Below are 13,948 nucleotides of genomic sequence, written 5' to 3'. Positions count from 1 at the left end.
AATTTTGCATATACCAAAAACGTTTTTCGAGATAATACTGAGTTTTTCTTACGTCAATTGACGCAAAATTTGATCTTTTAATTGATATTTTATTCGGGCATATTTTGTTTGAACCATGGGAAGAGATAATCGTATATTCGAAAATTGGACTTTACCTCCTTATAATATGCTTATCGCGTGCGCAGTGCTACCACAGCCCTCGCTCTGGGCCACTGATAACAACTTCAGCACCGCGTGGGGAGACAAGTTAAACAAAACCGGCGCACACCTGAACGAAAAATTTTAATTGCCGCTGTAATCAAAGAACTAGCTCGCGTCTTAAAGGATACCAGAAAAAATAATATAAAACAGTAACGAAAATTGAAAACATTAAAGCTGAGAAATAAAAGAGTACAGATAGGTGGTACCATAACAAATTACAAATTATCACTTAAATATTTACTATAAAAATCATAAAGCCTCTTAAACATCGTTTACAGAGGAAAATATTCATGGCCTTGAGTTTTTTTGCAAAACACACTGTATGACAGGCCTAACTCGATAAACTATATTAAAAACGTAACATCAAACTACCCTAAAATTACATAATAAGGAAATAACATACTATATATATAAACCTCATAATAATTATGGCTGCATTTTACAAACATTAAACATTAAAGCCCTGGCTCAACCATATCAATTCTCTTATTCAAGCCAGTTAAACTCTTTTCGTGTGCTTAAATTTATTTATTTTTCTTTGTAACAATAAATAAAACCACCGTAAAAAGAACGGTAAGCTGCGGTGGCGAGAACTTTCATTTCTTATAATGAGTTATTAAACAACGTAAGTGCTTTTTGCTGTAATTTCTGTAAATGGACCTGGGTATGTCCACCAGAACGTATTATTTGGGTAAAGCAAAGAGAATATCAGCTTTAAGTTTAGTCCAACCCGACGAATGAATGAATTTCACGTTATAAATTTTTATTACTAAGAAAACCTCGTAAATATTTCTTCATCGCTTAAATTTGGGTGTAAACACCATCGTTTAATTGTCAAGCATCACAAATATCTTGAATCAAGGATATCAATAATTATCTATAATAATGGCTTCTTAAACTTACCATATCATCAGTGCGATGTAAGCTCCAAAGCCAGCAGTATAGTTCAAGGACCAACACCAATGTAGAGTTTGTTGAAAGTTTGTTTCATGCGTTGGAAGTCATGGTGTTATTTTTAACTGTTCTCAACTTTGGTTTGACGAAGTGGATGATTCTGGAAAAAGAAGACAAAAAATATTATTTTCTTGAAATGGTCACTCGACATAAAAATTATAATGTAGATATATCAACAACTAGAGACCCAAAAGTTTTATTAAAATATTAAGTTTTAGACAGTAATTAAAAATACTTGTGAATTTACTAATCGACTAAGATTACATTCTGCTAGAACGTTGAGCTAAATATAATTGATAACACGTTATCATTGGAAGAAACAAATCAATAAACTAGTCAGATAAAAGCACGTGAATTTGTTTCTCAGAGAGTTTGTGAAATTCTTTAGGAGAAATTTGTTAGTATTTCATAATATGGGATATGCCTGTGCATTATATATTCGTCATATTTCTAACAGACAATCAATGGCTTAGAGCAATGAACTGAGCTCCCAAATAAATGTAGTCCAATCACTACAAAAACGTAAAAACACAAGCTACGTCTTATCCGCAGACAATTTCTTGGAATTTTTTTTAATAAATCCATTGCATCTCTCAGAAATTTGTTTGTTAAAATATAAAATACATAGGTTATGTCCCATATTTGTATGATACATTTCCCACACAAGACTTCCGTTACATGTTTATGAGTGTTACAAAAAAATTTTTTTTTGATTACAACCCTCCAAACCACCTATAAAATTGTTTTGAAATCCATTTTCCTGCTACAGCTAAAGCCATTCAAATTACACGAGTTCGTTGGGTAGCGAAGTATACCTAGGGACACCTGTATTTCACGAATACATTCCGTATCGAGGTATTTCATAAAACACTTTAGCTTTTTCTTAGGGTTATGGCTTGAGACCGGAAAAATTCGCGCATTCGTTTCGTGATAGGATAGAATCCATACTCGTTCACATTCATGCTGCTTTAGTGAGTGGACCAAAATTTACCCGAAGGACTATGAGCTAATGAAAACCACGTTAGTGACCTTCCAGAAATGTTTCCAATCATATTGGAATAAGTACGCAGCGCTAGCCAAGAAGAGAATTTTTAAGGAGATTATTTCAAATTTGATGTAAGCTTAATACTAAAAATTATTTTTCTTTAGACGCTTTATGAAAAAAAAAAAAAAAACAAGTGAAATTTTACGTTGCACGGACACCATGCAACGAAATTTTCACAGGATGAAAAAAAGGCTTCATAAACAAAAAATAATTATATATGTGCTTTTAAAGCTTATACTTTATTTATTGATATTGACTATTGCTCCATATCATTAAAAAATATTTATTGTGAATATTATAAATATAAATTTTGTCCATAAATTTTCCAAGTGAAATTTTATAAGTGAGGGTATGTTACCGTATGTATAATTTATTTTCATATAAATTATTGCATTAAATAATAATAAATTAAAGTAATAAATTAGAATACAATTTCAGCACATTTATTGATTTTCATTAATATTATACAACTATTTTACTGAAAATTGATTAAATTTTTAAAATTAATTGAATTTATATTTTACCAAACAGTATTTATATCACATCCAGTCCTATTATTATTTTTATTCGTATTAATTATTTGCGTGCATAAGTAATTTTAGTTTGTTTTTTTTACAACAGTAAGTAAGAGTAACTTCTAACGCGCGCATATAGCATATATTTTATTTTATCACAATACGTATTTCTAGGGGCAGGTATTTTTCGCGAAAAGAGATAAACACTTATTAGAGTGCAACTAGGTAGGTATGCCCGCGCTTGTGGTTTCTTCCTTGTGATTGGCGGCCGTCTGCGAGAGAAGTCGTCGCCTCACCCACTCAGGACGCGTCTACTTCCGCACTGAATCACTGTGATTGGCGTCATGACAATCTACATGCGCCTGAAAGAAACTCACACAATCACGAAACTAAGACGCTGTTACAATGTTTTATCATTTAAGCAGTTAATTAGGCAGGCAAATAGGCAGATAATTAGGCAGGCAATAAGGCAGCTTATAACTGATCTCGGAATCTTTTCGCGAAATATGCATGGCCCTAGGTATTTCTATTCCAGCGAGGCTGGCTGTATGTTCCCCCTCCCTCCCCACGAGGTGTCTAGCGAGTAGAGCGAGATGCAGCCAGAGGTAGAGCAGCCCTGGAAGGATCGGACCCGGGGGTGTGTTCATCGCGCATGGGTCCCCGGCGCGCCCTCTTCTCCGGCTTCGGCACTTCCTCCGTGACACATCGCCGCCGCTATCGACAGGTCCACCCCCGCTGTACCCGCTCGCTTGCCAGACCCGCCGCCGCGCCGCGCCACCGTCACACGTCCCGCCCTCTGCCTTGTCCGGGGGGGGGGGGGGACAGTGGCGGATCCAGGGGGGGGGGGGGGCACCAGGGGCAAGTGCCCCCCCCCACCCCCCAGAAAACCAGTTGCCTGCTACATTAATATTGCCGACAAAAATGATTGTTTCTGAAACCAATAAAATATTTTAATATAATTAATGAATTTCTTGTAGAATCATAAAATCTGGTGGTTAGATGTTAGTCTATGTGTAGTGTGAATAGATTAAATACAAATTTAGTAATTTTAAGACATTTTTTTCTCTGGCCATTCTGAAATCCTAGAGTGAACCTGAACCTCTGTATCCGCCACTGGGGGGGAAGTCTCCAAGAAGTAGCTACTTCGGATAAAGACCCAAATGAACGTACAGAACACTAACTTCTTCTTATTTCCACAAAGGATTCCTTTAAAAATAAAAACAAGCTGTCAAAAAATATCTCATGCCTATATTATGTTTTTAATACAGAGTATTTCTTTAAAAAAAATTAGCATATAGTTTTATATTTAAAATAAGATTGATTTTAATTTGTTGTGCCGTGCGCTGGAAATCTGTTCAGGGAAAAGTTTACGAATGACTTTAACTATTGGAGGTACTGGGAAGACTTGAAGAATCCGAACCCAGAGTTACTGAGAACTATTTTCTGTAGTTATACAGTTGTTTTCGTGTGAATGTACAAATTTACAAATATCTGTAATTTTACATGATTATTTCAGTTCCATTTACAAAAAAAAAAAAAAACAACTAACAGTGTGTAACTTGCCCCTTTCGGAGGAAAGACGTCTGTTACGTTCTTTGAACTGTTCTTGTCCTAGCTCCGACCAGGCTTAGGGTTAATTTCACAAGACTGTTATCGTGAGATCAGAAAAAAAAATTAAACAACATTTTAAATCAAAAATGTTCATTCGTGATACTTGGCTGCTGTAGGTTCCATTTATGAATAATTTAACATAGTAATTACTAGGGACCGGAAAAATTCGCTGGTTCAATGTCCTGTAGGATGAACTCCATAGTTATACTTACGTACACTCGGTCAAATGTCACCCACTCATTTGCTGCTGTCTTGTGAGACGTCCCAGCGTAGCAGCCTGTGATTCGATAAAGCTTTGGTTTGGTGTTTCTAATTGGCCCAGAGTCATCCAGGTGAGTTGCGAGCCAATAGCAGAGGCAGCACTGACGTTAATGTATTTTAGCCTATCGCGAAATGAAATTCGCGAATTTTTCCGGTCTCTAGTAATTACTCGTTTACTGTTAGGATTCCATCTAAAATCCCGGAGTGATCGCGGAATGGCGAATCGCGCAGCACGGAGGCGGCCATTTTGCCGCCGCGGCGAGGTAGACGCGGCGCCATTGTCGCCCGGCGAGGGGAAAAACAAAACACGCGCGCAATCCTTCTTCCGCGGCGGCAACCCGCGAATAAACACGGGACGCTTTTTTATTTTATTTTTTATTTCAGGGTCGGAAAATAAAGAGCTAGGAAGAATGGCAGTGGGAGGAAACGGGAGGAGAGACAAAAAACACGAACCAGGAGAACGTGCCTTTTTTGTGTGTGTGTATATTCCATTCCGTGGAAAGGGATGTCAACAAAAAACAGTAATCAGCTGTTTGATCGAGAGGTTTCAAAAAAAGGGACCAAGGGGGGGGGGGGTATGTAACGGTCTTGACCACTCGCCTCTAATCGAAGCGAGGCCCGGTTCGAAGCCCATGCCACACTCACACGGTTGTTATCTTGGTCAGCAGCGACTCGCTCGCCACTTTTACAAACGATTCCTTTTTTGGGAACGAAATGCCAAGATATTGTAACTTTGTACAACACATGGCTATGGCTATTTTTGCTTATCTATTTGAAATACGTTTTTTCGAGATAATACTAATTGAATTGTTTCTTACAAAAATTGGGGCATATATTTTTTTTAAACCATGGAAAAAAATAACCGAACATTCAATAACAGGACTTCATAATTTTTTATCGTTCTTATTATGTGTGCAGTTAATACTGAAAAACTATTCAGGGAACGTTTTACAAATAACTTCAACCATTAGAGGTACTGGGACAACACAAAGCATGAAAACCCGTTTACGAATCTGAACCCAGTATACCTGTGAACACTATTTTTTTTTTAGTGACACAGTTGTTTTCATATAAATGTACAAAATTACAAATATATATTATTTTACATGAATATTGCTGTTTCATGTAAAGAAAAGTCACAGTGCATACAGGTTCAATTGCTTTTTTTTTTTTTTTTTTTTTTTTTTTTTAGACAAAACGGAGTCGTATTTCGTAAATTAATATCATGCATTTTGTATCCAACGAAACTCCCAAATTTATAATAATTTAATCACCATTTGTTTTAAAAATTTCATTTGTAATAAAACGTGTCTGTTATTAGCTTATTTTTAACTGATGAATATTGTATGTGGATAATTATAAATTTCAGTAAGAAGTAAATTTTAACGTATTTTAAATTGAAATTCATCAGGGTTGCAAAATATATATTTTTTAGAATATATGTGTTTAGGGATTTTAAAAAATAACACGGGATATTAACTTTGAAACCCTTAAAATCATTTTTCTAAAATGGTCGATATTATTCATATTTAATGTGAAAGCAAAAAAATAAGAATTATTAATCCGTCCTAATTAAAATCATTCAAATAAAAAATTAAAAAAATTTAATTCGACCGATTTAAACAATGCCTCAGTCACATATATAGCTTCTTTACACAATCCCTTGAAATAATATTTTTTTTTTATTTCCAACAAATAAATGATGGAAACTCTATAAAACACTTAGTAATAGCGGTGAAGTTATTATTGTGTAACGAAAATCTTTAACATTTTGATAATGAAGACGGTTTTATTCCATGGCATTTTTGTTTCCACAAAAAATAATCATTGGTTAAATATGTTACTGGACCTTTTTTAATGTTTGTACCAAGTAAGACGGTACCAAGTAAATTAACTTTTTGATACGTTAGGTTAAAACACTGTCCATTAAATTTGCTTTGCGTAGTATCGGAACGATTGAAAAATGCAAAAGTTCTCACGTTGCGTCAATTCTCAATTTATTCAGCTTGCATAGCTATAAGCAAAAAGATTTAATTTGAGTATTGTTTGCCACCCTGACTAGCACTCATATATATATATATATATATATATATATATATATATATATATATATATAGCGCTGATGCGTTGAATACACTTCATCTCAAATCCGAATCTCGAATTAGATACTTAAAAAGATCAGTTTCTAATGTAGATCTCAAGAGTCAAGAATAAAATAATGTGTGTGCAAGAACACAGACATAAGTTTTGAAGAATTATTCAACTATTTATTTTTGTTTTTAAACAGGCACATTTTCTTTGTGTGTCACAGACGTTTTATTATAGTATTTTTGTAAAGAAAATAATAATGTAATGCTTGTGGACAATAAAAAAAATGTAAATTCAATTTACGAATATTCCTTTCTGAAATATTTTTCTTCAAATATGTTTCTTCGAAAATGAAATCATTCAAATACTACATATTTATGTTTTTTAAGACTTGAGTATCTGACCGACCCATTATTACTTTTATTTTAAGTTATACTTCCTTAGGTGCGTTATGAAAAAAAAAAAAAAAAGATGAGAGTGAATTTTTACGATTCGTGCGCACCACGGAACGAAATTTTCACAAGATGTAAGAAAAAAGGCTTCATAAAAATATAAAAAAATATATATGTGTTTTTAAATCCCGTAATTTAGTGACTGATATTAAAATACTTGTCCATATTATTAAAAACTTTAATTTATTGCGAACATTAGTGATAGAAATTGTGTTCATAATCTTTTTCAATGGGTATAAATTATTAAATTATTTCATAAATAAACATTCAGAATATTTAACTAAAATTTATGTTTATTATTTTACAACTATTTTAATGACTATTTATTTATTTTTTGATAGCAAATCTATCGCACCAAGTAGATAAGTATAACTTAAACGCGCGCACCCATATGATTTTTCTTCCTCATTGTGGTCAAGTGAAGAGACGGTTACAGGGATCCAGTGTTGCGAACATTGCAGTCCTTAAATCATCATCGCGGGCGAGGCTTGTCCCGGCCCTTGGCGAGGGAGAAGGGGGGGGGGGGGGGTAAACAGACGTGGTCGCATTTGCCAAAGAGGACTCCAAACAGCGTTTCCATTTACCGAAGCCCGCGCGAGGGAGGGAGTGAGTATGGGAGGGAGGGGGGACCAGGGGGTTCGGCCCGGCCATCCTGGTAATTGCCGCGCGCTGGACGCGCAAACACGCGCGCGGAAAACCTAACCGCGCGCGGACTAATCAAGCGTTGCTTTGCCGAGTGTTGCCTCCGTCAAAGGATCGCAATCCCGCGCGAGAGGGCGTGGGCCTGTGTCCCACGGTTGGGGGGGGGAGGCAGGAGGGTTGAGGGTGTTGGACCAGAACTTCGCGAGAGCGCCGTTTATGTCCCACACACCTCGCGGGCTGCCGACCGGAAGGATCATCAGCAGAGACCGGAAAAAATTCGCGGGTTCAATGACCTCCATGATAGACTCCGATATCCTCTACACACTCGGGCAAATGCCAACTGTTCATTGGCTGCTGACTTGTGAGTCGTCTCGACTGGGTGGCCTGTGATTCGACACTTCTATGAGTGAGGGTCTTTAATTGGCCCTTAGTCCTCCAGATTAACGGTGAACCAATAACAGAAGCAGCACTAAGGTATAATTATTTGAATTTTAGCATAACACGAAATGAACCCGCGAATTTTTCCGGTCCCTAATTATCAGTTGAGCCCCACAGTGCAGACAGTCCGGCCCGCGCGGCGACGGACAATTTCATTCCGAGTCCACATCAAAAACTGAATTTGAAACCTATTTTGCTGAAAGGGGGCAGGCTCTAAAATTATTTTCGAGCGTCACTCAAATTCCGATCGCACGAGGGGAATAGTTAGGTATGTGGTGGGGGAAACGGTAGAGGAGAGGTGACAGGGGAGAGGTAGAAATTACGCAGCATAATTGCATACTTTCACACTTGAAATTCTTGCGCAATAGAATAATTTAGCGCTCGCACACACATACACACACACACACATATAAAATAAGGGGCAGGTATTTTTCGCCAAAAAAATCTGAACCCTTATTAGACTGCAACAAGGTACACCCGCACCTGTGGTTCCTTCCTTGTGATTGGCGGCCGTCTAGCGAGAGAAGTCTTTGCCTCATTTGACCGGGGCCACTCGGGACGCGTTTACTTCCGCGATGAATCGCTGTGATTGGTGTTGTAACAATCGATATGTACCTGGGATAAACTCGCCCAAATCACGAAACACAGACGTTGCTATAGTGTTTTAACTTTCATCTAGTCTCAAAATCTTTTCACTAAAGCGGCATGCCCCTAGTGATAAGTTATACTACCTAATCCAAATACGTTTACCTTCTTGACGATGCAGTGATTCGGTACAAGCGAAAAAAAAAAAATATTTATGGAATCACAGGCATGCCAGTTAACGAATCTCACAAGTCGATAGCCAATTAGCATATATCATTTACCCCAGTGCATAGCTGTACATCTGAGGAATAAGACACTATGTCACATAAACAATATTTTTCATGAGAGTGGTTTACAAATTTTTAAGTATTACCTATATTATCTCTTATTTATCTGTTTCCTACCCAAAAAAAAGTGAATATATTAGTGTTGTATGCCACTAGAAAGAACGTCAAACGGTGGATCAGTTTATGGTGAAAATTTTGGCCAAAAGTGGACGTGGCGTCTCATTCCCTAAATGTCACGAAGGTTAAAAAAATTGGTTGTCTGTAAATTCGGTTTACGGACGATAGTTTAACGTGACAACGTCATAACAAAACATTGATGAAATGATTGCATACTTTTATGAATAAAATTGAATAATTTTTTTATTGAATTATCACTATTTTGTATGGATACAAAGAAGGAGTGAAATGAAATCTACAATTTAATTTATAAATTTACTTTTTTGCACTCATTAATTCAATTTTTTTTTATTACTTTAACGAACATATTATTTTAACTGTAACCTTTATACATGTTTGCTATTTAACTTGTTCCAATCTGTGTTATTCTGTTAAGGATAGGACGATGATAGGAAAAGTAGGAAACGAATGGGAGTGTTTCAAGTTTAATGTGCCTCGAAAAAGTCAAATCGATGTTTTTTCCAATCTAGTGGAAGAGAGATAGATGCGGCGCAAGCGTACAATGAGCGCAACGGGACACAGCGTAAGGGGACAATGTGCGTAACGGTACACTTTTTTAGTGCGTGCAGCCGGCGTTCATCGATTTATTAGACGTTGTCACGTCAAAAATGTTACGTCGGTGAACATTTCCTGTTCCGACCGGGTGATGTACCGGCCACGTAGCTCGTTGTTTCGCTCCGAGTTTCATAGCAGTAATGGCACTACGTAGAGCTACTTTTTTTTTTTCTCTCAGCGGTTGACGTGAATTAACTTGTATATATTCCACCGAATATCGTAAAAAGTGGTTTCCGCCAACGCGCGCACCCGGGGTATCGCCGAGTCGGAACGGTGTCCGGTATTTCAAAGAGCGACGCCAGAGAATGATTGCGTGCTTCCTGTTCGAGACTCTGAAACCCTTGCTGGGAAATGGGAGCAGATCTCCGAGGGTGCAACGCCTCCGGGAATGTAGAAAAGGGGGGGAGAAGAAGAAGAAGAAGAAGTAAAAAAAAAGGAAGGGGGAAAAAATGCTAAAGCGTGATCCAGCAGAGGCGCTGCAACATTGGGGTGTTGCGACGGGAGGGGCGGGAGAGTGGAGGGGTCGAGACCTCTCGCACACGGCAATAAACGACCACGCAATTAATCATTCACAGGAGCCGCGCGTAGGAGGAGAAGGAGCCAGATTCCGCCTTTCAAACACCGAACCCTCCCACCAACAGGCGTAAACCCCCCTCTGCCCCCTCTCCTACCACGACTCCTTCCAGCACACGCACGCAGGTGCTTATCCCCCTTGGTGCGGGGAGGGGAAGGGGGGGTGCCCGCCCGCAATATATCATTTTAAGTTCTTTTGTTGGTAGTTTGCACTTGATGCGTCCTCCTTCCCGTCTTCGTCGCCGCGGGAGAAAACTTCAATAAACTTTTCACCAGCGTGCTTTGGCACGACTACCACCTCCCCTCCCCCCCCCCCCCGCCTCCCGGCCCACTCACGTACACACACACACCACGAAGGCTCGTCCACGTCGTTTATCAAGTTCACCTCCGGGACGCAACCCCCCCCCCCCCCACCATACTCCTTATCCTTGTAACACCGAGGGGAAGATTACGAACGACGTCAGTCGCTTCCGCTCCGACGTTCGCAGAGATTTCGCGCGGGCGGGTGTTGCACAGATAAAAAATATTTTTCCCTGTGCTTATACGAAAGATTCTTTTTTTTTTTTTTTTTTTGAAACCAGTTCCCAGGAAATAGTTTGTAATACAACACACAACAAAGATATCGTAACTTTGTGCAACACATCGCGCCATGGTTTTTTTTTTTTTTTTCCCCCAGATGATCCTGAATATTATTTTATGGAGTCGTTCTTAGTGAAAATGAATAGTAAACTCGACTTTTAGTACTGACCAAAGACGGAAATTCACCGAGTCATTTAACATACTAATAAGTACAACTGTTTCATGATATTTAGAATTTTGTTTTAGAATTTCTAAGATAATAATTACAGACTTTCAAGATGGTGGCCAAGATGGCGGATGCCACGACGGTCTCGTAATAAATACTACTACATTCTATTGGGTAAAAAGAAAGTTATTATGAAGGCAGTGATCTCTAGTGGACGGAAACAAAATGGCGTATCCAAGATAGCCACCATAACGTCGTACTGCTTGACGTAATATCTGCTTTGGTATAAGTGGTGGGAGGTTAGTGTGCCAGTGGTCTCCGTGAATGAAGGATCCGTCGCCATTTTTTTTGTCCTCGCCGGGCTTGAACCGAAAACTCCAAACGCAATGGTGTTAGTGTGTTTTTATTAAAAAAAATTATTATAAAATTTTGTAAAAACTTGAAATTTACCCAATTTTTTTTGACGTGACGTCTAATAAATCGATGAACGCCAGCTGCACGCACGAAAAAGTGTCCCGTTACGCACATTGTTCCGTTACGCTGTGTCCCGTTACGCTCATTGTTCCGTTACGCTGTGTCCCGTTACACTGTGTTCCGTTACGCTGTCGGCGAGAGCAGTAATAATAGGTTATGTTACAATTGACTAAAAAATTATGGTGATTCATATAATTGATAATAGATATTTGATTACAATTTATTTATATGAAAACTTGTTCATAATTATATTCAAACTTTATAACTAAACGCCAGTTTTTAAAATTAATTACAAGTGTTCTGCACGTGAACTGTTTCGTCGACCGGTTATAAAGTGAAGTGACAAGTTAATGTGGTTTTCATTGCTTACTAGCTGACCCGGCAGACTTCGTACTGCCTAATTAAATTGCAATAAAGTCCTGTCAAAATGATTTGTAATGTGACATTTTTTTTTCCCTACATATTTTATAGTCGGGGAAAAAAATTCTCCTGAACAGAACCGTCACCCGGTTGATAGGGTGTTGTGAATAAGAAATATAATTAAATAAAACATATAAATAAAAAGATAAATAAAAAAATAAGTAATTTTTATTGTTAATCATGTGAAACATAATAATTTTTATTTTCATTGTAGTGCATGATTAGATTGGATAATTAGCTTGGTTTGTAGCATTTCGGGTTCTTCTACCTAAATTGATTCGTCTAATAGGAGGCATATCTATATTATAGATTATTTTGTCACATGCAATAATTAGCGATCATAGGTAAATGAACACTGCACAAAACAATATATAGGTAAGAATTTGTTTCGTGTATATGTTGACAAAAGCAAACTCATTAGGGTAGGTAACCTAAAATCCAAGAAAAAAAAACACTGACATTGACAGTTTGTTGTTGTTTCAACTTTTTTTTAATTTGATATGACTTGGAGTCAAATCCTTCAAGCCGTTTTTAAAATAGGGAAATGAAATAATAAAAACTTAAACTTATGAAATACTTTTGGTAACGCTGGTTTTGTTTGACTGATATAATGACTTGAAAACTGATGCATTTTAAAGTAAAACAAATGAAATAATATCGCGAAGCCGACCAATTTGAACTAATCGATTTTGGTTTTTTTTTTTGTTTATCTGTGCACCAAAGCACACTGTTTTGATAGATATGATTGAACTTTGTACAGAGGTAATAAAGTGCAAATTGACTCTTTGACGTTAGGAACATACCTACATTGTTTAAACAACAATGAGTGCTCGTTTTAGTTAGAAAACGTTTGTATGGGAAAAAGAAAAGGGCTGGTTTTAGGGTTTTTCCGGCAATTATTCGAATTTTTCTCTGCGTAAAAACCATCTTTGAACTTCAACGAACATTTAAAATATAAATTGGCCAAATTGGTCCAGGCGTTGTTGAGTTATGCGCTTACCAACACATTTTGCGATTCATTTTTATATTATAGATTACAACAATTTCGGCAATAAAGGTTAATTATTCTTGTATTTTAAAAATCTGATTACTACATATTATAATTTCAAGTATTTATTCTTTTATTATTAAAATAACAATGATTCAATTTTATTCATAAAAGTATGCAATCATTTCATCAATGTTTTGTTATGACGTCACGTTAAACTATCGTCCATAAACCGACTTTACAGACAACAAATTTTTTTAGATAATAATTACGGATTATCAATATGATGGATGTGACATCATATTTTCAAATGGCGGAATCAAAATGGCAGAAAGATTAATAAAACAAATATGACGGAAAGTTTAATTATCCAAGGTGGCGTAAGTGATGTGATAATTCCAAATGGCGGAATTAAATTGGCCGCCATGACATTATCCAAATGGTCAAGGCCATAACCACATGGGTTTGAGTTGTTGATATTTCCAGGAATTTAATCCTCTTTTAAGATTTTTTAGTTCTTTAAAAGGCAAAAATACTTTGAAGCAGTTCGAATTTTGAATTTTTTAAATATATTACGGGAAATTTTCCCTCAAAATTAAATTTTTGAATTTTCAGATTTTGTGGAACATAAAGCTAGATTAAACGTAAAAAATTATCTCTCAATTATTATTTTAATGAATCTTAATTAAATTAAAGTTCAACACAGTGTTTTATACTACTAGGCACATTGGTACATTAAACATTTAAAGACTTAATTTCTAAGCTTTTAAAAGTATAAAATAGAATGCCTCTTAACCAAAAATAAATACCACTGTGTGATTAATATATTATGTCCGTGCACAGGTAATTAGCCATCCTAGAGGCCAGTTTTGAATGCCTCAGCTCCAGACGCCATTTGGTAACTGTCATTTCACATTACCATTTTTTCGAGCAATAG

The 13,948-nt window shown here is 36.8% G+C and overlaps 1 protein-coding gene across 1 annotated transcript in view; it reads right to left on the bottom strand.

The window, feature by feature from the left end:
• The window catches only part of LOC134537243 (zwei Ig domain protein zig-8-like), a 474,593-nt gene that overhangs the window by 302,049 nt on the left and 158,596 nt on the right, over positions 1-13,948 (bottom strand). The window contains exon 2 of the mRNA XM_063377511.1: positions 1,105-1,255. The gene's annotated coding sequence lies outside the window, so the exon portion shown is untranslated. The remainder of the gene's footprint in view (positions 1-1,104; positions 1,256-13,948) is intronic.

Source organism: Bacillus rossius, chromosome 12 (assembly GCF_032445375.1).
Source record: "Bacillus rossius redtenbacheri isolate Brsri chromosome 12, Brsri_v3, whole genome shotgun sequence".
In the NCBI taxonomy this organism is placed as follows: domain Eukaryota; kingdom Metazoa; phylum Arthropoda; class Insecta; order Phasmatodea; family Bacillidae; genus Bacillus; species Bacillus rossius.
This window is presented reverse-complemented; position numbering and strand designations above follow the sequence as displayed.